Below are 26305 nucleotides of genomic sequence, written 5' to 3' on the forward strand. Positions count from 1 at the left end.
ACCTACTATGTGCTGGGCACTGGGGAGACTGGCCGTACTAGACAAAAAAAAAGAGTCTCTGCCCTCACCGACCTAGCATTGTAAGGATTTTTCACTTTGATACATGCTGCCACGATGCTGTCCATCAGTGGTGCAGGAGAAGTAAAGCTTGTTTACTGGCTCCTCACATCACTCTTGGGGCAGACGCTCTGCTGCAGTGAACAGGATGCTTAGACCTTTGCTCCCTTCAAGATCTTCAGGGTCTGGCGATGAAGACTGTTCGTTTGGATGTGTTGGGGGGTAAGGAAGGAGGGAGGGAAGGGAAGGAACAGTTCACAAATAACGTGGTGGAGGGAGGTAGGAATCCTAGAGTCCACCACTTAGTTGTGTAGGAGGGACGCTGAGCCTGGTTAGAAATGCAAATTCTCGGGCCCCACCAAGGACCCACTGAATCAGAAACTCGGGGATGGGGGGTAGCAATCAGTGTTTTAACAAGCCCTCCAGGTGACTGCGATGCATGCTACAGTTTCACATTCACATTAGACCCACCAGAATAACCACAGGACTGAAGTGAGAAACAGCACCCCTCCCCCACCGCCCCGGGGTATCACCTCCTGGGGGTGTCCGGTTCACCCCTTCATTTCTACCTGGTCACATTCAGGCGGGGATGGCAACGGGGCGAGAGATTGGCTCCGGGATTGCGGGGCCAGAAAGCGTTCTGGGCGCTGATTGGTCGCCGCGAGATGGCCGGAATAAGCTCTTCCGGTGCGCAAAGCGGAGCCGGAAGTCCCGCTATTCCCTCCCCCCTCCCCGCGCAAGGCGGTAGCCGAGTTGGAGTTCAGGGCGAGAGCGTGTTCGTGTGCGCGCTGGCGTTTTCAGAACGTACATTTCTCTGAGTTGGCCCACTCCAGAACTGGCTGTCCCGACGGGCATAGCTAGAAAGGGCGAGGATTCCGCTAGGGTACATGTACGGGGTAACAGAACGGTGACAGAGCCCATGGTCTTTATCTCATGTAGTCAGTGTCCTTGGGACCCCTGAGAGATGTCCCCTTTCCTAACGGAACCGAAGGCACGGTAGTCCTTTCCACCGATTACAGTCAAGGACAGAGGCCTGCCCCTCACCAGGCCTTCTGATCCCAGTCTGGAGCTTTATCCCTCCTGCCCGTTGGGAGACTGTGGCTGGCTTGCCCCACTAGGCCTATCCTGTATTACCCAGGGAGGCACAAGCAATCACAAGGCCCAGCACAGAGAAAACTTCTTGTAATGCTCCCTGTTACAGTGGTGTCACTGCATGGAGGTAACTTTTCAAGTAGGAAGACTTTTTCCCAAATCCAAGACTCCAGAGAATTGCGAGGGTTTCATCCTAACTTTGTCCTCCCTCCCTTTGGGCACCGGCCAGCAATGGTCCGCGGGCATCTACATCCGCTGTTCCCCGATCCCACCACCAAGGGGCGCGCGAAATGAAACGGTTCTGTCGTGGAACGTACCACTGAGGGGTAGAGGGAAGTCCTTCGAGTCGGGATGGAACCATTCGGGAGGGGGCGTCCGTTCTGGAATAATCCATTGAGCTCTGTGACAACACTGAGGGTCCCCTTACACCGCGTCGGGCATCGACCACGGGTCCCAGCGGAGGCACTCAGGGCGCCGCTGGGTCCATCCCCATTGTAACCGCTCCATCTTCCCGGCACATTCGAGGCCGAGGGGACACCGGGTTCTCAGCCTGCAGCCTTCTTTTCTATCTACTCCAGGGTCACCCCTTCGTTTCTGCATGGTCACATCCAGGTGGGGAGAGCAACGGAGCAAGAGATTGGCTCCGGGATGCGTGTATGTGTGTGTGGGGCGGGGGGGTCGAAATCGAGAAAGCGTTCTGGGCGGCGATTGGTCGCCGCGAGATAGCCGGAATAAACTCTTCCGGGGTGTCAAGCGGCGCCGGAAATCCCGCTATTCCTGCCCCTCCCTCCTCGCCTGCCCAGTTCCCATTGGCTGTCTCTCTGGGACAGGCACAGTGGTCGCCGAGTTGACGCTCAGGGTGAAAGGTGTGCGTGTGCGTGTGCGTGTGCGTGTGCGCGTGCGCACGCGGGCATTTTCAGAATGTACATTTTTCTCCGAGTTTGACTACTCCAAGACTGACTATCCGTAAGGGGCTGATTAGCTGCCCGGGTCGGTGGCGAGGTTCGGCGCAGTCGCTGGCTGTGCAGGGTGACGGTGGTGGTGTCTTTCCGCGAGCTCTTACAGTCTTGTTTAGCCTTCACTCAGTCTGGAGCGTGTGGCACCGCAGGGTCAGTCGCGCAGATTCATATAATTAAGGCCAAGGAGGGGTCACCAAACTTTTTTGGTGTCTCTCCCTGGGAAGTAACGTGTGTCGTGCAGTTTGGAGATGTGTACCGCTACGTCTGACATCCCAGATGCTGTTTGAGTACATTTGGCGTCTGTGAGCATTTTGGGGAGTTTTTGGTGAATGGGATATTTTATCTGGGTGGGTTTTGTGAGCCATGGTACAAAGTCTGTAGGGATTTGTGTCCTTGTAGACCTGGGTGTGCATTTTCTGAGCTTTTGGGCATTAGAGTCACTGGGTGTTAGACCCTTATGTAGACGTCTGTACCCCAGCGTGTGAGGCCTTTGAACTGTTGTGATTCTGGGTCCCAAGGTGTGATGTCTCTGAGCTGCTTTAGGAAGGGGTTTGTCTAAAGGTGTAAAGTATCTGAGCTGTTTGGGGTCTGTGTGTCAGTAGTAAAATCTCTTACCATTTTGGCTGTGAGGTCTCTGTCCAGGAACTGAGGGAGTTGGAAACCCGGCAGGTATGATTCCGAAGCCTGGAACCCGACGTGCTGATGGTGCGTTGTTGAGGGTGTCACTTGTCTCCTGGAGTCTCAGTACGTATCATAATCAGTCAAATGGGGCCAGTGCCCACCTTGGAGGGTACCTGTGCATGTTAACAGTGTGTGTAAAGGGCCCGGCTCCCAGCTATGGTTCAGCAAATGTTTTCTGAGCGCCTGCCATGTACGTGAGTACTATTCGAGGAGTTTGTGACAGGACAAAACTGACAAAGTCTCATTTCATAGAGTTGGTCAATAAGTAAATCAAGGGTGGCAGGTGCTATGTATGAAGAAAGATAGGGCTGGACCAGGGGAAAGGGTATGTGGAGATGATGTTATTATTTTATTCAAGGTAATCAGGGAAAGTCTCCCTGAAGGATGACGAATGAGCAGAGACCTGGAGGAAGTGAGGGAGCACGCCGTGGGATTACCTGAAGGAAGAGCATTCCAGGCAGAAGGAACAGCAGGTGCCACAGTCCTGGCGGGGCAGTCTACTTGGCGTGCTCCTGGATATCAAGGAGTCCTGTGATGCACTGGGTCCAGCACGTAGCACTCATTGAAAGGTGTCTGGTGCTGCTCTCTGTGTTTGTCCCACAATCTGTGGTCATCCCCATTTCACAGATGAAGGACCCGAGGCTCCAAGATGTGCCCTGCACCCTCTCTCCTGCTTACACCTGAAATTACTGAAGAGGGGTGAAACTTTCTAGCCCATCATGAGAGACAGAGGGCCTGAGTGTAAGAGCTGCAGGGAGGACACCGTCCACACTGAATGTCAGCCAGCCAGCGGAGATCAGTTATAAAATGGGAATCATGCCCCTCATAACATTGCTACTCTTGATGGAGGGCAGGACTTAAGAATGAGAAAGGAACTGGGGCAAAGGAGAGAGGCAGGAAGGGGAAGCTGGAGGACAGTGAGGAAAAAACCCACTGGCTTCATCATATTGCTTGGATTTGGCCCAGTTCACCTTGATTAACTGATATATTCACTTTTCCCCTGTCCCTACCCTTTCTTTCCCTTCCCTTCTCTTCTCTTTTGTGCCTGAGCAGTTCAGTCCTAAAGCCATTAGGTGTTGACGGGCAAGGCAAGTATATGCGTGTAGGGGCATCCCAATTTGGGAGGTCAGAGCCCAAGGTGGTAAGGAGGATATCCCTGGGGGTTCTGTGGGGAGGTGGTTAACTGGCTCAGGGATTCAGGCTTGAGTGAGGTGTGGAAGTCAAGGGCAGGGGATGGTTCAGCATAGCACGTGGGGAGGACCTCTTTGTGGAGGAGGGATGGCTTATATGCATTGGGATTTGTCAACTCAGTGAATATATAAGGATGGTGGGAGCCACGTCTGTCACTTTTGGAAGAGGGAATTTCCAATATGGAAAGGAGGTAAACTGGAACAACTTCTGAGGAGTTCTACTGGAATTAAAGGTCTCCGTGAGAACTCCTGGTTTTCAATAGATATGTGTGCATATGTGGATAGATTGATATAGAAATATATATATGTGTGTGTGTGTGTGTGTGTGTGATTGTGTTCACACATATATTCCAAACTTCCTGAAAACAGCAACATCCCAATGACAATAAGTACACCTACCGCTAGATCCTAGCTTCTGAATACCATTCTCCGCTAAATGCTGGGTTCCCAGGCTGAGGAGAGGAAGGATTAATGAGCCTGGCTCAACTTGTCATGTCAGTAATAAGGGAAAGTTAAGGAATGATGGGGAGATGTCAGGGGGACACAGAATATAGCTGGAGGGCTCTCCCACCAGAAAAGCTGGGGACTCTTTTATCTTTTCCAGCTTCTCTGAGGTATTATTGACATATAGCATGTAAGTTTAAGGTGCACAGTGTGATGATTTGATACACGTAGATAGGGCAAAACGATTACCACAATAAGGTTAGTTAGCACTCTATCCCCTCACAGAATTACCTTTTTAAAAATTGTGGTGATAACATTTCAGATCTACCCTCTTAGCTTTCAATATACGATACAGTTTTGTTCCTTATACTCAGCATGCTGTACATTAGATCCCCATAACTTATTCATCTTGTAGCTGGAAGTTTGTACCGTTTGACCAATATTTCCCCCAGCCCCTGGCAACCGCCATTCTAAACTCTATTTCTGTGAGTTTGACTTTTTTAGAGTCTACATGTAAGTAGAACATACAGTATGTCTTTCTTTCACTTACTTCACTTAGCATAAAGCCTTCCAGGTCCATTCGTGTTGTTGCAAAAGGCAGGATTTTCTTCGTTTTTGTGGCTGAATAATATTCCGTTGTATATGTCACCACATTTTCTATATCCATTCATCCCCTCCATGGCCACTTAGTTGCTTACATATCTTGGTTGAAGCTGCATTGTAAATTGTGACGTTGGTGTTAGTCCTCCAACTTTGTTTTTCAAAATTATTTGGCTATTCTAGTTCCTTTGCCTTACCCCAGAAATTTTATCATCAGTTAGTCTATATGTACAAAAAAATCCTTGCCTGGATTTGTGATTGGAATTGTATGAAATTGATGGATCTATTTGGGGACTATTGACATCCTAATTATATTGAATTTCTCAACAGATGAACGCAGTATGTGTCTCCATTTTGTTAGGTCTTCTTATATTTCTTTTCCTCAGCATTTTGTAGTTTTGAGCATACAGATCCTGCTTATGTTTCGCTAGATTTTGGGGGGAAGCTATTATAAATGGTATGCACAAGTCTTTTTTTTTTTAAATTTCCTAATTGTTCATTGCTAGTACAGGCAAATATGCCTGATTTTTTGGTGTTGAGCTTGTATCCTGCGACCTTGTTAAACTCACTTCTTAGTTATAGGAGTTTTTGTTAATAGATTTCATGGGATTTTCTAGGTAGATAATCATGTCATTGGTGGATGGGAGCAGTTTGATTTCCTCCTTCCCAATCTCTAAACCATTTGTTTCTTTTTCTTTTCTTACTGGAGTGGCTAGGACTTCCAGTACAATGTTGACTTATAGCTATCCTCCTGGCCTGGTTCCTGATCTTAGGGAGAAAGCATTTAGTCTCTCTCCATCAAGTAGGATGGAGGGGCGGGTATTTTTGTAGATGCTCTGTGTCAGGTTAAGAAAGCTCCCTTCTACTCCTGGTTAGCTGAATGTTTTCATTATGAACGACTGTTGAATTTTGTCAGATACTTTTTCTGCATCAACAGATAACGATCATGTGGTTCTTTATCTTTGGTATGCTACTATGCTGGCTTGATTGATGTTTTAATGCTGCACCAGCTTTGCATTTCGGGGATAAACCTCACTTGGTCATGGTGTATTATTCTTTTTATATATTGAATTTGATTTGCTACTACTGTCTTTGTTTGACTTTGGTATCAGGGTAATGCTAATCTGAAAAAAGAATTCAACAAGTGTTCCCTCTCTTCTGTTTCCTTGAAGAGATTGCGTAGAATTGCTGTCATTGCTTCTTAAATGTTTGGCAGGATTTTCCAGGGGTACCATCTGGCCCTGGAGATTCCTTTTCTGTAAGTTTTTCAACTACAGACTCAATTTTAAAAATAGATGATCTGTTTCTTTTTGGCTGAGCTTTGATAGTTTGTTCCATTTCGCCTAAATTGCCAAAAGTAATTATGTAGAATTATTCATAGAATCCTTTTAATTTCTGTGGGATCTGTAACCTATTTCATTCCTGATGTTGGTAAGTTGTGTCTTTAGTTATCTTGCCTTTTTTTTTTTGTCTGTCTGGGTAGAAGTTTATGAATTTGTATTGACCTATTGAAAGAACCAGCTTTGAGTTTCGTTGATTAACTCTATTCTTTTTCTGATAACTGTTCCAATCTCTGTTTCCCTTATTTGCTTGCTTTGAATTTATTTGGATTTTCTTTTTCTAGTTTCTTAAGGTGGAAGCTTTCATTATTGATTTGGGTTCTTTATTCTTTCTAATACAAGCATTTGATGCTGTACATTTACGGCTAAGCACTGCTGTACCTGCATCCTGCAGATTTTGGTAGGTTGTTTTTTCATTTTCATGTTGCTTAAATTAATTTGTAACTTTCCTTGATCCTTGCTCTTTGGTCCATGGATTATTTAGAAGTATGTGATTTAATTTCCTTGTGTTTGGAGATTTTCCTCCTAACTTTGGCTTACTTATCGGTGGTTTTTCTCTTTTGGTCAGACAACATTCTTTGTATGATTGCAGTTATCTTGCAATTGGTCATATTTGTTTTATGACCCAGGATATAGTCTACCTTGGTGAAACTTCCATATGCACTTGAAAAGAATGTGGTATATTCGGCTATTGTTATGTGGAGGGTTCTATACCTGTGAGAACATTCGGTTCACCCATGCATTCTAATTTGCTTTCTCTCCGTTCTGTGTATTACTGAGGTTGTTGAAGTCTCCAGCTGTTCTTGTAGATTTGTTTGTTTCAGTTCTTCCAGTTCTGACTTGGTCATGTATTTTGAAGCTTTGCTGTTGAGTACTGTGCAGAATAGAGTTAACATAGCAGGCCTGAGACTATAATCCTTAGAAGGGCTGGCTTTTTGGCCCTCACGTCGCGTCTGAGAACTTGGATTTCAAGAGGTTTCCCACCGTTGCCTCCTTCAGAAGTGTAGTTTACTCCTCCATCTGTCCAAACAGTATGTTTTATGCTAAACACCTGCTTTCCTCCTGGGAACCTGAAATCTTGTTATGTGCTAGGCCCCGGGTTTCTCAGGAGCTTCCCTGGTGGACAGCATTTCACACGCGTTGTCATGATCCGTTGCCGGAGGGACAAATTGCGTGATTATCTACTAGGAAAGGACTCTTGGAAGCTTGCGCTGGTTTCCTCCGGATGTTGCCCAGTGCACCTCTCCCCCTGGATGATTTGGCTTTGTATCCTTTTGCTGCAGTAAATCTTAGCCATGAGGATGACTATGTGCTAGGTCCTTGGGGTCCTCCTAGGAATTCATCAAAAGCAAGGGTGGTCTTGGGGCATCTGAAACAGTGGTGGCAGCTGTGGATTCACTAGCGAGACTGTGACTCGCTGAAATACGGTGAAAGCCTTGTTTGAGTAAAGGGAGGATGAAGCAGTAGGGATGACGATCTTTTTGTGCTCATTGACTGTGGATGTACCCGTGCTATGAAACAGCAGCTGAGCCACTGACTGTTGTGATAGGTGTTACTTACAGAATTTGAAAACAAAAGATCCAGATCCAGGAGAGTTAGCGCACTGCATCCTCGGCTGCTTCTGCTGTGCTGCCTGATGCGAGTGGGGTGGCGGGGGGTGGGGGTGGGGAGTGCAGCCAGCTCCTGACTTTGGTGTTTGTTATTTCCTCCAGGCCTGGGGGGAAAGGATGCAAACCTTACAAAAGGTGAACTCTGGGTCGGCCAAAAAATGTTAAAAGTTTGACTTGCTCTCTCCTACAAGCGGAAGAAAGCAAGTAAAATCAGGTTCTGGGCTGGAGAAAGCTTCAGATAAACTAGAGGCAAGAAGGGGAAAAAGGTCTGCAGGCTTTTCTTCAACTTGGCGGCGGCGGCGGCGGCGGCTGCGGCTGCTGCTGCAGCAGCAGCAGCAGCAGCCCCTCCCAGCACTCGCGCCCGAGCTACCCGGCCGCTGTGCGGTACCCTGGTGAGTGTCAGTTTACTGCTAGGCGTTTGAGTAAAGCGTCCCTGGGAGAGGGAAAAGGGGGAATTTTAAAAATGGCTTTGTACGTTGTGGCTGTTGCATCTGGATCTTTGAGACAACTGAGACGAGACGTTAGGCATATGACTCTTCAGTGCAAGAGAATGAGCTTTTCCAGCCTCCTCACGGGATCAGTGAGACAGACAAAAGGACAGGAGGCTGTGTCAACCCATTTTGAAAATTTTTAAAAATTCACGATTTTGTCCTGGCCAGTTGCTAAACGTAATGTCTTTACAGTTAGATTATAAAACACGTTTTGCTATGAAAGTACTCTTGCCTACAGCCCTTCCATACAAAAGATTAGGGGGACATTAGGGGATAATTAAAGAAATGTAAGTTTTGTTGTTTGTTTTTGTGTTTTTTTTGCGGTACGCAGGCCTCTCACTGTTGTGGCCTCTCGCGTTGCGGAGCACAGGCTCCGGACGCGCAGGCTCAGCGGCCATGGCCCATGGGCCCAGCCGCTCCGCGGCATGTGGGATCCTCCCGGAGCGGGGCACGAACCCGCGTCCCCTGCATCGGCAGGCGGACTCCCAACCACTGCGCCACCAGGGAAGCCCCGAAATGTAAAGTTTTGATTTCAGGATTGTACACAGTGATTGTATAACAATGGAGAACACACCACCCCTGGCACCTGGTGGGGGAAGTGTAGAGAGGGAGCGAGGGCATTAATGATCTTGTCTGTTCCTGGGAATTTTCTATGTTTCCTAAAGGAATACTCCCCATGCAGCCTTCCAAGCTGCTGTGAGCACTTTTTTTTTTTTCTTTTTGAATTTTACTTTATTTATTTTTTTATACAGCAGGTTCTTATTAGTTATCTATTTTATACATATTAGTGTATATATGTCAATCCCAATCCAGTGAGCACTTTGAATGCAAACTGTCTGCTGAGGCTCCAGTCACACCTGAGGGAGCTCTGACTGTGGGGCCGCAGGAGTGGCCCCAGCCCCTGGATGGTGCATGCAGAGCACCTCCAGGTGTCAGCCACCCTCGGAAAGAGGATGCGCTGGGGTCCCGGACAGACAGAACTGCTTGGAACGGGCTGCCTCCAGGCAGTGCCTCTGAAACTAAGGCCTCAGATGGATTATTCAAACTGGACAGGGAGTCCTAGGGGGGCAGGTCCCTGGGTGGGAGGCCACACTGGGGCCCCAGGGAGCTGTCCTGCCTGCCTGATGTATGTCCTGCTCGGGGCAACCTAGCAGTTGTGAACCCTTTGTTTCTAGGGATACATGTATGCCTCGGAATTACCCTTCTTGTGTGTGAGCCCTGAATATCCCGACGCAGCCTCAGCCTGGTCGGGATACTAGTGACCAGAGTACGTCTGGTCACATACTAGTGACCAGAGTATGCTGTGCCTGAATTGGTGCCTCAGGTGCCTCAGCTACAAAAGGTTCATACAAAAAACTAAGCCGTAAGGTTCCTGGCTTTCTAAGTTAGACCTTCATGGTTAATGACACCTGTATTTAAATGGCTGAGTCCTGGAACCCTAAGGGATGTAACTGACATCAGTACTGCAGTGTAGGCTGGTGTCACTGCGCTGCCTGGGTCCTAAGACCTGTGGCATTCCCCTCCCTCCCTCTGCAGACTGACATCCTTCTCGCTCGTCATTAAGACACTGGGTCCAGTCCTTCACCCGTTACGTCAGCTCCACAAGTGTGGACTGACTTTCTACCGTGTCTCAGGTCCTCTGCCCTGAGGACACCAGGATGAACGGGATGTGTTTCCAGCCTTCTGAGAAGGAGTTAAAAGTCTGGTGAGGGAGACAGACGTGGAAGCAAAACCTCGGTGCCTCAAAGACAATGGGCTTATCTGGCTTTGTTCAGCAACCCATGGCAGATCACACTATGAGCATTTCCCACGTAATTTTTCCCATCCATTAACAGCATATCCTGAAGATCCATCTAGTCAGTACAGCTGGATTCCCCTCATTCCTGTAGGCGTGTACAACCTCAGCTACCAAGCGACACTGGTGTGTTGCATCAAGCTCAAGGCCAGTAAGAGAATTGCCTTCAGTATGTGTTCTCTAAAACACTCAAGGATTCTTTGTAAGTTTCCAGAGAAAGCAACATTCAGGCTTCCCTTAATTCACGGGTAAATTACAATCATGGAAAATCCACTTTATTTAACTCTCTGCTTAAAAGTGTTTGCCTCCCTGTAACCCTCAGCCCACAGATGCCGGTAGCTCCTCCCAATCATTTCAGCACCCAGACCTACCCTCTGAAACTTCCTGTCAGCTTCCACCTACTTACCAGGTGCACCATTGTGGTAGTAAACCACATAACATACTGGTTATCAACCACGAGAATAGGATTTTGTGAAGGTATCCCCAGACCTCTTATTCTCATCAAAAGGATAGGAATGATATGGTCCACGTCAGGGTTTGGTCTGGGGAAATAGCATGGCAGCATGGAGTAGGACACAGGACTCCCCAGGAAGGATTCCAGGCACCTTCCTCGTCTGTCTTGCTTTCTGTGACAAGATAATGGTTCAGGGACAGACGGGGTGTGAGGTAAGGCTTCGTTTCCAAGGTCAATCACGGCCGTGGGCATCAGTGTTTAGGATGGTTCTGTGGTCGTCGTGGCTCTTGGCTCCCGGGTCTGGGGTCCTTCTCAGAGAGAACGAGCCCTCTCCAGGCTGCGTTACCAGAGTCACGGGCCAGGCGAGGGCTTTAAGCTACTAGGGAAGGCTGTCTGCTTCGGCACGGCAGATCAGATCAGAGGAGGACAGCTGAGAGGAGAAGAGGGGAGAAGATCTCCTCAGGTCAGGGGCAGGTGTCTGATCGGTGAAGGGAAGACATTTTTCCTAAATTCTGGTTGCTCTGGGCTTGTGTGGCATGGAGGGAGTGAGGGTGCAAGAGAGAAGCAGAGGCTGACTGGAGGTGGGGAGAATAGATCATATAACCTCATATCGTCTGTGTCCCACGGCCCCCGAGAAAAGCCCAGGCCATGTGGCATCTCAAAGGTCATCTCCTCTCACCACCTCCATCCACTGGCCATGAAGAGAATGGATCTGAGATAAACTGAAGCCTCAGAGAGACAGGCCAGTGGGGTGGTGGTGTCTTCTCAGAAGATCCGCTGCCCTGCCCTTGGTTTGACTCTCACGCTGTGTCCTTTACGTTCTCTCTCCTGTGCTCTCAGGTTGGTCTTCCCAACTGTGTGTTTGTCCTGGGAAGAGTCAGTACATTGGAGACAGTCTCGCTACCAAAGGAGTTTATTAAAGTTCCTGAGAGTTTCCCAGGCAGAGTGAAAAATCAAAGATTCTAGGGCACCGTTGTAGCCACACTAAATGAGATTCACTGAGTGCGGATCATGGAATCTGCATTTTTGTGTTTTTTTTTTTTTTTATAATTCCTCAGTTCTGATTGACATGGACAATTTGTCTGGGTACTACCAGAGCAGAGGAACGAACGGTCTTATTTTCCCTACTGGCAGGTTTCTCTCTCCATCGGGAGCATGTGGAGGTGACAGAGGTTTGCTGCCTTCTCTGATGCACAAACCCAAGACCTTCAGGCTAGGAGACTGACATGCTGTCTGCTGTTCTAAGGAGGCTCTCAGATCATTGTTTCCACAAAACATCCTGATTCCAATCCTGTCAAGCCTCCATCTAAAAGATTTCTGAAGAAACCAGATTTCTATTTAGTGTGCAGTTCCATGCTGTAAGGTCAATTTGTGTTATGTGTTAGCTGTTTTTCTACATATTTTGCAGTAGCCATTGGATCTTGCCCTTGACTGAATAAATACAGAACACACTTGAGTTTTCCACAATGCCTCCACAGACCTGTGGCTCCACCCCTTACTGCTGGGTGACACTGAGCGGGCTACTTAGCATCTCTGTGCCTCAATTCCTCCATTAGTAACATGGAAACACTAGTTAGGAGTAAATGTAACTACTTCTTGGGGGCAGTTTAGAGCACTGACCATGTTAAGACATGGGAAGTTGTCAGGACAGTGCTCAGCATGTGACAAGTTCCTGGTGAATTCTAGCTGTTGTCATTACTGCTGTTAATAGTGTTACCGTTCCCACATTTCCCTGGAGAGTGTTCCAGAGAAACAATGTCAAGACCACCTTTGACTCACCACATGGACTTTGCACTATCACTTCAGCCTCTCAGGGACTCAAGAACTGAATGTATGGGGCATGGGTGTGGGTATGTGTGTGTGTGTGTGTGTGTGTGTGTGCGTGTATATTAGCATAATGAGTATTTAACTCTCCTTACGGGGATATTGTGAAGCCTAAATACAATGCTGGGGTTTCATCAGGGGCTCGTATGGAAAAGTTTAGTGCCTATTCTCTAGGAAATTAGAAGTCTAATGACCTCTTCGTATGATTTGTATAATGATGGGAAAGTAAGTGATCACTGGACGATTGTAGTAGAACATGAGTATATACATTTTAAAAAACATTCCAGAGGGAAATTTAAAGGCCCAAGGACCTTATCATATAGCCCTTTTTTGGGGGGGGCATTATTTTTATGAAGCCTAATTCTCCTGTATCAAATTCTGAATATCTGAATCTTATGAAGATACAAAAGTATTAATACTCAAACTTTCATCAGTAGGACTTTGTTTCTTGTGTAGTTTTCACATTGCCGGTTTTATGGTGTTTCTTATTTCTTCCACTAATATTCACGTTTTTTTAACCAAAAGGTGATGGTGTGAATATTTTCTGAGTTACATCCTGAGGAGATGGTAAACAGTGTTTTTGGATGGAGAGTCTGAGGAGGGGGCCAAAGGGGAGAGAGAGTGGAGCGGGAGTGGTTGAGGAGAAAGCAACGGGGGCAGGGAGAGAGATATGGGTACAAGCAGAAACCGAAGTGAAGAGACACAAGAATAAAAGCTCACCCTTCTGGACTGTGTTTAACTCTCTATATGTATAAGTGTAATAAGGTCTCTGAGTACTCACAGCAACATTATGAGGTAAGCATTTTTAATGTTATCATCCCTTTTTGCAGATGAGGAAGCTTGAGACACGTAGAGGTTAACGGGTGAAGGAACTTGCCCAAAGTCACCTGGCCGGCAAGAAGTGAGTCAGATTGCTACGCAGGCCTGAAAGAAACAGAGAGGTGTGGTATCTGACCCCCAAATCTGGAATACACTGCAGTGTCCAGTGTCCTCTGGATCAAAAGGCAAGTGAACATGTCCATCGGCATGAATCAGATTACCATGGATCTGTGTATGGATTGAGCATGATGTCTCCTAAGTGCATGAAAGACCACGGGGTGTCGAGTCAATATGCACACGTCACAGAGAACAGTTCCTGGTCCATATCAAGCTCTATACATGTCTTTGCTTCTACCGACATCAGTATCAGCATCCTCATCCTCATCATTATGGGAAGTAGCATAACCATACTATAATGATAAACAGAACAACAGACACAAAAGTATGAAGACATTACCTCCCCCCATCTCCTAATCTTTAAAAATGCAGAGAAAAAACCTGGAAGGCAGTAGACTACATATTAAGTGTTTTTCTCTTGAGTGTGAAATTCTAGATAATGCCCAAATAACCTTTTTTTTTTTTTTGGCGGTACACGGGCCTCTCACTGTTGTGGCCTCTCCCGTTGCGGAGCACAGGCTCCGGAGGCGCAGGCTCAGTGGCCATGGCTTATGGGCCTAGCCGCTCCACGGCATGTGGGATCTTCCCGGACCGGGGCACGAACCCGTGTCCCCTGCATCGGCAGGCGGACTCTCAACCACTGCACCACCAGGGAAGCCCCCAAATAACCTTTTAATGTGCTGTATCTTCATTGTTACGTAGCCAGTTTTTCTATTATAATTTGAAACTAGTTTTTCTGAAGACCTGTTCTCTTAGGTATCTTGACGTTTCAGGATGAAAAAAAATTGTTTTGGTATCCTTGCCAAGTGAAAACCCAGTCAGCACACTTAAGTGAGGAGTATGATCTTTGGTACAGTGGGGGGTGTGGGGTGTGGGGGGAGCAGAGAGGTCCTGATGGAAGGTTAGCTAAGTCTGCAAGCGTTGTGAAAAAGGCCACGGACGATATAAGCCCAAACCAAACAACAACTCACAGGTCCCTAGGAAGAGACTGGTGTTCTATCCACATAAGTGTCTGTATTAGGACTTCTTAGACCTTTGCTCTTTTGGCTCCCGTGGCACAGTGGGGCAGCGTGTGGCGCTTGTAACGCAGTCCTGCTTTGACCCAGGCTGTGGATGAGAGTTGCAGCCTCCCCTGCAGCACCGCCCCTTTTGTGGGCCAACTGGAGCACTTTTCTTGGTGCCTGGGAGCCTCCAGATTCAGAAGGGAAGGGAGACAGAAAATGCGTAGCTCAGTAGGTAGATCCGACCCTCCCAGATAGAGCCATGCACAGCAAGTGAGATGCAGGTGCAGCTTGGTGCAGTAACCCGTTGGGAATTAGCAGAGTTGGATTGGGTGACTCAAGGAAGAAATGTGGATGTGAATGCAAAGGGGAGGAACCACATTAAGAGGGGTAAACAGCTATAATTCCCATTTCTGTAACAGGGTAGGGTACTCCATTATTGTTGGGAGAAGGCTCCCTGGTCTGAGCTCTGGGAGGGCGTCACGGCACTTTAGTGATGAGCGTTCTGAGGAACCGCCATCAACCCTAACCAGGGGGCGCTGAGTGTCTGAAGGCAGGAAGTCTCAGTCTTTACCCCTAACAGACACAGACAGCTTCTTAGCCCTGCTGAGAGTGGTGCTGTGGCACCTGAGGGAAGCTCAAAGTTGCCCTCTAGCAAAACTACCAGTGCTCCTTATGTCCTAATCCAGGTCAGGGTGGCTGCCCAGACACTGTGCACTGATCCGGATAAGTCTGATGGGGTGTGTGTGTGTGTGTGTGTGTGTGTGTGTGTGTGTGTGTGTTTGTGTGAGACAAACAGTGACTTTATTCATTGAATCGTTCACCAAGCTCCAACTACTATGGTCAAGGCACTGTGCTGGATGTCTGGGGATACATAAAAAAACAAACAAAAAAATGGTCAGCTGGGTATCTGCTCAGTCAGCTGACTGACAAGGACAAGGAGGGATCATAGATACTGAATGACAAGCCTGTGCCAGGCCTTAGAAGGAGTGAGAGGCAGGACGTGGGGGAAGAGCAGAGAGAGTCGAGGTGGAGCAAGCAAGGAACTAGGAGGACCGCGTGAGGGGCAGCTCCGAGTGAGACTGATGGCCTCACCTGGACTTGACATGCCCTTCCTAACTGAGCTCAGGTCCCTGACTCCATGGCCACCTGTGCTCTGGGCACAGCATCACAGACTCCACTAGCAGCCTGCGTTCATTCAACAGTCCATCGATTGGACACGTAGTTGCGGGGCCTACACTGGGCACCAGCCACTTGGTACTTGGGAAACATTCAGTGAACTGACCGGTGCTTTAAGGATCTTGACCCAAGTTCCACTGTGAGGCCAGAACTGTGGCTGATGGGGCAACAGAGTGACCCACACGTGTGTAATGAACGTTGCAGCCTCTTTGGTTAGGAGTTTCCGGAATTAGGGATCGTATGAAAGATGCAATGCTCCTCCCCCCACCAAAGGGAAGAGAATCTGACTCGAGATATGCCCTGTTTACTCCATTCTCCTGTGTCATTTTTAACGCAGAAATAACTGGTCCAAGAAGAGCTACCCTTTATTGACCAAGTACATTTGAGTCGAGGTCCTTCATTCACTGAGGAAACAAGTTCGAAGCACCGACCAGACACTAGGTCTCCGCTACTGGGGCCAGTTTGGGGATGCAGGGATGATGGGGGCTGCAACCTGCAAGCAGATGACTGCCCCCTGTTGTGTGAGAAAACCCATGGCAGGATTTAAATCATAGAACCCTAGGAACACAGAAGAGAGCCTCTGACCCCCTGCCATAGTGTGCGGGGTCGGGGGTGTGTGGTGTGTGGGTGTTTGGTCAGGACACACTTCTCAGGGGTGGGGAGGTTCTTTAGGTGGCACTTCGATCATCCACAGTTTACAGACACAAGCTGAAGAGCAGAGACATGAACATGGGTGGAGCCAGATTTCCATTCTCAGTCTGTTGGCTCCAGACCACCATGGCAGCTGGGTCAGCTCCAGAGCTGTCATGCAGCCGCTACAAACACTTCCTCTGCCTCTGCTTGCCTCTCAGTTCCTTCCATCTGATAAATAGAGTGAGACTGGTGGAGATATAACTGGGGGAGGGTTGATTGCAAAGCCTCTCTGATATGGCAGAGTGCCCCCCCCCACACACAGGGGAGGCTGAAGTCCTGCCCGGCCGTTGGCTCTGAGGCAATCCTTTTGCGCCGGTGGACTCCAGTTTCTTGGCTGCAAGGCAGCTCCTGCGAAGGCAAACACAGAGAGCGTCTTAGAACCTTTCAGGGTGGCTTTGCCCTACTGGGTTCCTGCATTTCACAGGTGGACATGGTATTGGGACAATGATGACTTTCCTGTCACGGAACAACATCTGCATCTCGGCACCTGAATCACAAGCCAAGTGGGTTGTCGTGACCGCAAAGAAGACGGGCTTTGCAGTCGGGCAGAACTAGGGCTTGACTGCCAGATCCAGCCTTTACTGCATCAGCGACCTAACCTCTTTGAGCTTGTTTCCTCGTCTATGGAAGGCGGGGGTTGATACTTCTCTGGATCTATGGGGAATAAAACCGCATATGCCCGGCTCCCATTAGCTCAGTAACGAGGCTCCGGGTGAACCATTTTACACTGCGCCCTGTGTTAGGGACACATCAGTGTGGAGGCAAGCATGCCGGGGGCCTCTGGGCATCTACTCCATCCTCTGGCTGGGGTGGGGGTTGGGGTAGTGGCGGTGGAACTGGTGCCATTTCCATCTTTTTAATTGTCTTTACATATCAAAGGCACACACTTCATTTCATACTTAGGTGTGCTCTGCTCAGAGGAGTTGTACTGAATGAAGTCAGTCCTCACAGTTGAGTCTGTAGCAGGCAGAACCAGCAGTGGGGACACCTAAGGAGTTGCAGGAAGGTGCTGTCAGATTCCCTAAGAGGGTCCCCATACTGAGTGCGCAGCTGATCCTTGCCTCCCTGATGATCACAGGGGACTAGTAAATCACAGCCTTGCATGGGGAGGACCCGTTAATATACTTTCTCCTGTCCTAACAGAAACTCAGACTATAAACTATAGTGAAAATCTCATCAAAACAAAGTCCATGGGTAGGGCAGTTCAAAGCCTGTTCAATTTACTGGGTCACAGATACCATAAAGTGACAGATTTTTTTTCCCATTGTTCAGCTTATCCCTCCTCACTGTGAAGCAGGTGGTCACCCTGGATCCCTCTATGCTTCCAAAACTGTGGCCAAATTCCAAAGGTCATATTCAAAGGCAACAGTGGGCCCGTATAACATAAGGCGAGAGAGCTTTTCTGTCTGTATCCTGTTCTTAGCAAGGAAGCCTTTCCCAGAAAAACTCAGCCATCAGATTGCATTTCAAATCAGCTCACTGTGAACCACAGTAAAACGTGTGTCCGTGTGGGGAATTCATAATGAAATCTCCATCACCTTCCATTCGGTAAAAATATCAAATCTGGTAACTGTGACTTTTCATCCAGGTACTCCTCAGGAAAAATGGAAATTGCTCTACCCAGCCTGACAGCTGAACCTAAGAAGGAATCAGACAGATGAGGAGGGAGGAAGAGCATGTAAGATGGAGGGAACAGCACGTGTGAGGTTGTGAAATCTGTGGGTGGTGGGGGCCGGGAGCAGGGCGGGCAGGGGGGGCGAGGGAGGACGAGTGTGAGCACACCAGCCATCTGATGAACAGAAAGAGGTCTGGGTGCGCTGGAATATCAAGTGGGGCTTGGAGCGGAAGGAGGGGGTCTGGTGACGATCAGACGTTTGGGGGCAGGCAAGGCCTGCTGTGCTTAGTCCAGGAGGCTGGACATTATCCTAAGAGCAGCGGGCAGCCCCTGCAGAGTTTTGAGCAGGGCTGTCATGCCCAGGTTAGGACTTAAGAAAGCTTCCTCAGGCAGTAGGATAGACAATGCGTTGGAAAACATCAGGATTGCTGGTGGTGGTCAAGGAGAGAGATGAGGGTGACGTGGAACTCACTGTGCCGATGGAGAGAAGTGTCAGGATCTTGCTTAGAAAGACTTAGGAGGCAGAAAGGTGGGGCTTGATGACTGAGAGGGTGGTGAGAGAGAGGCAGCAGGCAAGGATGGCCTTAAGGATCTCTGGCCTAAGCAGCTGGGGAGAAGGCTGCCTTGCCCTGAGTTAGGCAACAGTAGAGGAGGTGCAGCTATGTGGGGAGGGGTTGTGGATGGGTTCAGTTTGGACTTGTTGAGTATTCCTTGCCTTTGGGGCTCAAACACGTATTACCTGAATGACTTGGGGTAGCTGACCTAACCTCTCTGTGCCCAAGATGCCTCAACTGTGATAGCAGGCTCAATGTAAAATAATCCTAGTTGATGAGGTGGGAAAGCAGAGACTACAGAGAAGCTAGGGGAGCTGCTCAGAGTCACACAGGCCGTCAGAGGAGGAGTGACCCACAAACCTAGGCATACTCGATTCAGAGCCCACACTCTTTATTTTTTTAATTAAATCCGACATACCATATTACATTAGTTTCAGGCGCACAACAAAGTGATTCCACACTTTTAAACATTAGGAAATGAATAACACGATAAGTTTGGTTACCATCTGTCACCATACAGGCTTATTACAATATTATTGACTATATTCCGTGTATGTACATTTCATCCCCGTGACTTATTTATTTTATAACTGGAAGTGTGTACCTCCTAATCCCTTCACCTATTTTACACAACTCCCCACCCGCTCCCCCTCTGGCAACCACCGGTTTGTTCTCTGTGTCTCTAACTCTGTTTCTGTTTTGTTCCCTGTGCTCACTTGTTTTGTTTTTGAGGTTCCACATACAAATAAAACCGTGTGGTATTTGTATTTCTCTGTCTGCCTTATTTCAGTTAGCATAACACCCTCTAGGTCCATCCATGTTGTCAAAATGGCAAGATTTCATTCTTTTTTATTGCTGAGTAATATTCCGTTGTGTATATGCATACCACTTCTTTTTTATCGATCCATCTATCAATGGGCACTTCCATATCTTGGCTAGGGTGAATAATGCTGCAGTGAACAGAGGGGTACATACAGCTTTTGTGATTAGTGTTTTTTGTTTTCTTCAGATAAATACCAAGAAGTGGAATTGGGGCTTCCCTGGTGGCGCAGTGGTTGAGAGTCCGCCTGCCGATGCAGGGGACACGGGTTCGTGCCCCGGTCCGGCAAGATCCCACATGCCGCGGAGCGGCTCGGCCCATGAGCCATGGCCGCTGAGCCTGCGCGTCCGGAGCCTGTGCTCCACAACGGGAGAGGCCACAACAGTGAGAGGCCCGCGTACCGAAAAAAAAAAAAAAAAAAGAAGTGGAATTGCTGGATCATATGGTAGTTCTAGTTTTAGGTTTTTTAGGAAACCCTCACTGTTTCCATAGTGGTTGCACCAATTTATATTCCCACCAACAGTGCATGAGGGTTTCCTTTTCTCCACATCCTCGCCCACATTGCTTACTTGTTATTGTCTTTTTGATAATAGCCACTTGACAGGTATGAGGAAGCACCTCACTGTGGTCTTGATTTTGCAATCCCTGATGATTAGTGATGTTGAGCATCTTTTCATATGCCTGTTGGCCATCTGTATTATCTTCTTTGGAAAAATGTCTATTCAGTGTTTTGCCCCACTTTTTAATCGGGCTCTTGGTTTGTTTTTTGTTTTGTTTTGATAATGAGTTCTGTGAGCCCTTTAGATGTTTTGGCTATCTACCTCTTTTCGGATATATCACTTGCTAATATCTTCTCCCATTCAGCAGGTTGCCTTTTTGTTTTGTTGCCGGTTTCCCCTGCTGTGGAAAAGCTTTTTAGTTTGATGTACTCCCGTTTGTCCATTTTTGCTTTTGCTGCCCTTGCCTGAGGAGACATATCCCAAAAATTATTGCTAAGACCAGTGTCAAAGAGCATACTTGGCTATGTTTTCTTCTAGGAGTTTTATGGTTTAAGGTCTTACAATTTAGGCTTTAATCCATTTTTTGTTTATTTTTGTATGTTGTGTAAGAAAGTGGTCCAGTTTTCCCAGAACCATTTATTGAAGAGGCAGCCTTTTCCCTAATGTATATTCTTGGCTCCTTTGTCATAGGGGTTTATTTCTGTCAGAGCCCACACTCTTAAGCATCCCCAACTGTTCTCTCCGTAAAGGCTGGGGAGAAGTGGGAAGAGCTGGTGACTTCAGTGTCCGTTCACAGCTGGTGGCACCAAGTCTGGGTAAGATACATCATTGATCCTGCCCACAGTGCACTGGGGCGGGGATAACCATCCCCACCTGGCACGAGTTCACCAGGGTGGTGATGTCATGGGCTCACTCCAGCAGCCAACCCAGGTCAATCCTGCCAACCACAATCAACCATTTAGCCAATCATGAAGGTCTTCACTGTATCCGTTACATCCCCCCACTCCACGCCAGGCTGGCTGTTGAGACGGGGAGGTGAGGAGGAATTGCAGAGCCAGTCCCTGCCCTTGGGAGTTGAGTCATTAATCAGACAGAGATCTGACACCCATAGATGTGGTAGCAAGTGCATCATTGATCCCCTGTGAGGCTGGGTTGCTAGGAGACGAGAGGAGTGACAAGGATCAGGGTGGGATGAAGTGGACATGGCGGCAGGGGTGGGGGGAGCGGAGCAGGGTATGCTGGGTACTTGCCGAGGCCAGTCCCAAGTGCAGAATTACCCACAGCCTGCATGAGGGCGCCTGGAGGATGGATGGGCGGGTGTAAATGAGGGAATCAGCAGCGCCACCCCATCCCCACCTCAAAGTCTGTATCCCCAACCTGTGTATTGGGTGTAGGTGGTCTGGGGGTCCCATCTGAGACAGCATACTCTCCCAAGTTACAGAGTAGGAGCCAGAATCCTGTGATGTCCAGACATGTCCAGCATGTCAAATTCTAGGCCAGAGACCGAGCCACAGGCACCAAGAGGCCAGAAAATATTGGATGGGAGTTGGCTTAAAACGCAATGGCCGGTGCTTTGCGATGACCTAGAGGGGTGGGATAGGGAGGGTGGGAGGGAGGCTTCAAGAGGGAGGGGATATGGGGACATATGTATGCATATGGCTGATTCACTTTGGTGTACAACAGAAACTAACACAGTATAGTGAAGCAATTATACTCCAATAAAGATCTATTTTAAAAAAGAAAAAACAAACCGCAATGGCCAAATAACAAATTGGAATGTACCTATAGCAAGTAAAGATATCGAATCATTCATTTAAAATCCTTCCCACAAAGGGAAGCCCTGGGCCTCCTGGTTTCACTGGTGAATTCTATCAAATGTTTAAAGAAGAAATAATATCCATCCTTCAGACTCTTCCTGAATAGACAGGAGGGAGGAGGGAGCATTTCCTAACTCATCCTGTGAGAACAGTATTACCCCACTACCAAAGCCAGACTTGACGTCACAAGAAAGCTATAGACCAATATCTATCATGAATAGTGATACATACATCCTCAACAAAATATTAGCAAACCAAATCCAGCAACATTTGCAAAGGGCTATCTATGCAGGATTTATCCCAGGATTGCAATATTGGTTTAACATTCAACTTCAGTTAAGGCAAGCACCATGTTAATATAATGAAGGACAGAAACCACCTGTCACCTTGGTAGACAAAGAAAAAGCATTTGACACAATTCAAGACCCATTCATGATAAAAAAAAAAAAAAACGGTCAACCAACTCGGGATACAGGGGATCGTCCTCACTGTGCTGAAGGACATCCCCGAGAAACATCCAGCTCTCGTCCTGTCATATTTACTAGTGTTAGAATGAATGCTTTCCTCTTGAGATCCAGGCCAAGGCAAGGATGTCTGCTTCAGCCACTTCTATCCCACATTGACTGAAGGTTCTAGCCTGTGCAGCGTGCAAAACATGAACTTCTGCTTTCTGCTACAGCATGGGTGAGCCTCCAAAGCATTATGCTTAAGTGAAAGAACTCAGACACAATAGGCCCCTTCCTGCAGGAGTCAGTTTATATGAAATGCTCAGAAAGGGCAAACCTACAGAGAGAGAAATTAGATTAGAGGATGCCTGGGCCTGGAGGTGCTATTGGGGATTGACGGCTGATGGGTACACGGAATCTCTTTGTGGTTCTGGCAATGTGCCACAACTGGATTATGGTGAGGGTTGCACAACTGCGTAAATTTACTAAAAGTCACTGCATTGGGTGCGTTAAATGGGTGTGATTTGTGGTGTGTATATTATACCTCAATAAAGCAGTTTAGGAAATGTAATGCAGATGTCCAAGTAAGTCATGCGGGAAAAGATATGCCATTGCTTTTGTCACAATGAGGAATCCCGCCCCCCCCCCCCCCATGTTCTGGGTCCGGCCTCCTCCATATGTGCTAGATGCTCCCTCCAGAAACAGTCACTGTGCGCGTCAGGACAGAATTGCTAGTGAGCACACATGTCTAGCGTGCCTCTGTGTGTTCATGCACAGGCGCCCTTTGTGTGACCACAAGTCAGTGGCTCTGGGCAGGCTCCCATAATCCATCCTGCGTCTGAAATTCTACTTAGCTGTTTTTCCATTCTTCTCCAATCTCATGGACCCAGCTTGCATTTCTCTGGTAACGGATCTCAGCCCTTAGCTCCAACTTCTGGTCACAGGAATACCTGTAGCCTGGGCATGAGGCCCCCTGCCTGAGCTCAGCAACCCAGGGGGGATGCTCAGCAGAGTGGTAACCAAGACAACGGAACCCCATCCAGCCTCCTCCTGCCCCCAGGACTGAGGTCCGTTCCCTCCCCTCCACCTGCCTGAGTGTCAGATAAGGAAGGGGACTTGGGGGCATGACACACAACCGAGTCATTGAAATTGTTCTAAATATGGCTGTGAAATAAATATGTCAAAAATAGCTCTCAGGGGACGTCCGTGGTGGTCCGGTGGTTAAGAATCCGCCTTCCAGTGCAGGGGACGTGGGTTCGATCCCTGGTCGGGGAACTAAGATCCCACATGCCGCAGGACAACTAAGCCGGCGCGCCACAACAAAGAGCCCGCACGCCGCAACAAAAGATCCCGTGTGCGGCAACGAAGATCCCACGTGCCGCAACTAAGACCCGACGCAGCCAAATAAATAAATAAACAAACATTAAAAGAAAACAGATCTCAGAAGACACATTATAAAATTTTTTAAAAATTTCATTAGTAACAAACATGGTTCTGAAGCTCAAGATTCTATTTAAAACCAGGACAGGTGAAGCATCATGCAATTATGCTTCTCAACCTAAGCTGTGCATCAGATCTCCCCTGGAGAGGCTTTAAAAGCAGGACATCCCCCAGAGAGTCTTAAGTAGTAGGTCTGGAATGTGGCCCCAGCATGAGCATTATCTGAAAACTTCTCTTATGAAAGCCGAGATTGCAGCTGTGGAAACAGAACCATCCTTACAGGAGGAAATCATTTTAGATTTGAAATTTGAGACTCCTCTCTACAAGGAAAGCGGGTTTTCACCATGACCCACTATGCTTCGCAGATATCTTAGGCTGAGGAAAGGGACAACGTGTCCAACGCTTGTTGTAAAACTGACCTCGTACTTGCTCTGCTCCATGTTCCTGAATCCAAAACTTTACAGTTAAAATCCTGCTTTTGCTAATGAAGCTTAGTACTTTTTAGTTCTTGTCAGGATCCCTTGTGCTTAGTTACTTGAAAACACTTCTGAAACATTGTGGAGCTAACTCCATGTGACAGATGAGAATAGTTCTTTGAAAATTAAAGGTGACTGAGAATTGTAGCCGTTGATGCAGAAGGATCAGCTGTCGGCTTATCTGCTGAGTGTGCTGAGTTGCATCTTTAAACTTTTTAGTATAATTTATGTTATCAAATTAACTCCCGTGCTCAGGTAAAGACCAAATAGGACCAGGATGTTTATTGTGAAAAGCACAACTGAGCAATCCCTTGTTTCATGCACACCCATGAACACCCACCTGCACAAACGTTCTCTTTCAGGGATCTCTTCTGGATATTTATCTGCACATTCCCAAATGATGGGCTTACACTGCTATGTCCTGACTCATCGTCTTGCTAAAGACAAGGGTTTCAATCTATTAGGCGTGTTACAGTGCCCAGGTTCTCCTCGGAGATCCAAAACAGGGCGTAGGCCTGTGCTCAGGACCCGCTCAGAGTGTGTCTGCCAAGAACGAGGCCTCACAGAGGAAACGATCCACATCTGTGGCAACATGAAGATCACGGGTTAGCCTTTTCCAAAGCAGGTCCAGGGGAGTCATGGCGCGGTGGAGATCACACCCAGCAGCATCCCCGGGATTTTGGTTTAAGGAATTGGGTAGATGGCAGTGCCCATCCATGAGATGGGGAACATTGGTTTGGGGCCAGCAGCAGATTTGCAGGGCTTGTGGGAGGTCTGAGTGCAGATGTCCCATAGGTCTCAGCCTGTGCGGACTCTGGGGCCCAGCTGAGATTTCTTAGGTAGACTTGGTGATGGGCAAAGCCATCAGCGTACAGGGGGATACAGATGAAAACAAGTCAGATGGGTAAAAGCTCTGGGGGGTGATGTGGTCACCCAAAGATCATGTGTAGAATGGAAGAGCATGGGGCAGAGGTTGGAAACCAGAGGAAAAGAAAACCAAGATTTAGGAGGGGATCAAAGTAAATGGACAGACAGTGAGACTTAGAAGTAATGGACCGAGAGGTAGGAGGAAAGCCAGGATGAGCTGCTGTCACAGACTCTGACACAGGAAAGCGTTTTTAAAAATGGAATGTCTCTGTGGCCAGTACAGCACCGGGTACTACGGTTTGGCACATGGAGCTCTTGGGAGATGTTAGCAAGGGGATGCCCCGTGGATGGGGCACATGGAGGAGGAATCGAGAGGTAACCAGATAAGGATGCTCCTGGAGCCTACACTTCCGAGAAGCTTGGCTGGAAAGGAATCAAAGACGCAGGGTAGTAGAAGCAGAGTGCTGTGTGCTTGCAAGGTATGTAATTTTCTGTTCCCCAAACCAAAAAGACCAGGATGCAGGTTCCAAAAATTCCTAAGAATCATCAGGACTGTTGAATAGATGACAGAGTCGAGAATTGGGATGATCCTCACAGGTGACTCTTCAAGTCGAGGAGTGGGGAGCGGTGGTCTCAAAGCAGCAGTGGAGTTGCAGGAAGACTTCCATCCTCCCCCTCCAGGCCCCACTCTTGCCTCTGCGACCCATGGTCACAAGAGGAGCTGGTGGGGAGGGGTTGCTGAGATCACAGACTCATTCATGCTCCTCAGACTCCACGGGCACTTTGGTGTATTTATTCTCCCTGGCTGATCTGACCTTCATCACGAGTGTCCACCCTCCAAACTGGTTAGTAAGGGGAGAAAAAAACCCCACTGACTGAATTTACTTCTAATCTGGAAAGTGTGGTTGGATGCAATAAAGTGAATGGTCCACATATACAAATGCTCAGTCTGTTTTGGTGAAAATGCTCAGTCTCACATTTCCACCCCACCTCTCTTCTTTCCAAGATGGGGAAAGGGTATGTTTGTCGTACATCTGGCAGTAATGTGGGAAGGGTATCTACGACAGGACACACCTGTGTTGCTCACAGTGGCCTGGGTGGTCCCTGAGGGAAGGACAACTCTCCTCTCCCGGGTCCAGCTGGCGATGCTGACCTGCACCGCCCATGGGTGGGGCTGGTGAAACTTGCATTTTTGTCTCTCTCTTCTTGGTGGGGAACCGGTGCTCCCTGGCTGACTCAGCCTCAGCTCACTCTGCTGGCATCTGCAGACCCCTCTGAATCTGGGTCTCATCCTCCATCCCACCCCTGGGCAGGGCTGTCCCCTCCACAACCTCAGCTGCAAGGTCACCTAGCCCGTTGCCTGCTTAGGCTTCCTCTGTCTGGATTCACTCACTTTCTACCTTCTTCCTTCAGGGGATGCAGAT

At 48.1% G+C, this 26305-nt stretch overlaps 1 long non-coding RNA gene across 2 annotated transcripts; it reads left to right on the forward strand.

Moving 5' to 3' along the window:
* The first annotated feature begins 1881 nt into the window (after window positions 1-1881).
* On the forward strand, window positions 1882-21419 carry LOC307180947. Of its 2 annotated transcripts, none has more exons than XR_013825832.1 (4): window positions 1882-2258; window positions 13368-13541; window positions 17935-18024; window positions 19525-21419. It is a non-coding gene; the product is annotated as an uncharacterized lncRNA (long non-coding RNA). The 2 variants fall into 2 exon arrangements; XR_013825833.1 differs by lacking the exon at window positions 1882-2258 and adding an exon at window positions 8085-8365.
* Window positions 21420-26305: the final 4886 nt, after the last annotated feature.

The sequence above is a fragment of the Stenella coeruleoalba genome (assembly GCF_951394435.1).
Source record: "Stenella coeruleoalba genome assembly, chromosome: X".
NCBI lineage: Eukaryota > Metazoa > Chordata > Mammalia > Artiodactyla > Delphinidae > Stenella > Stenella coeruleoalba.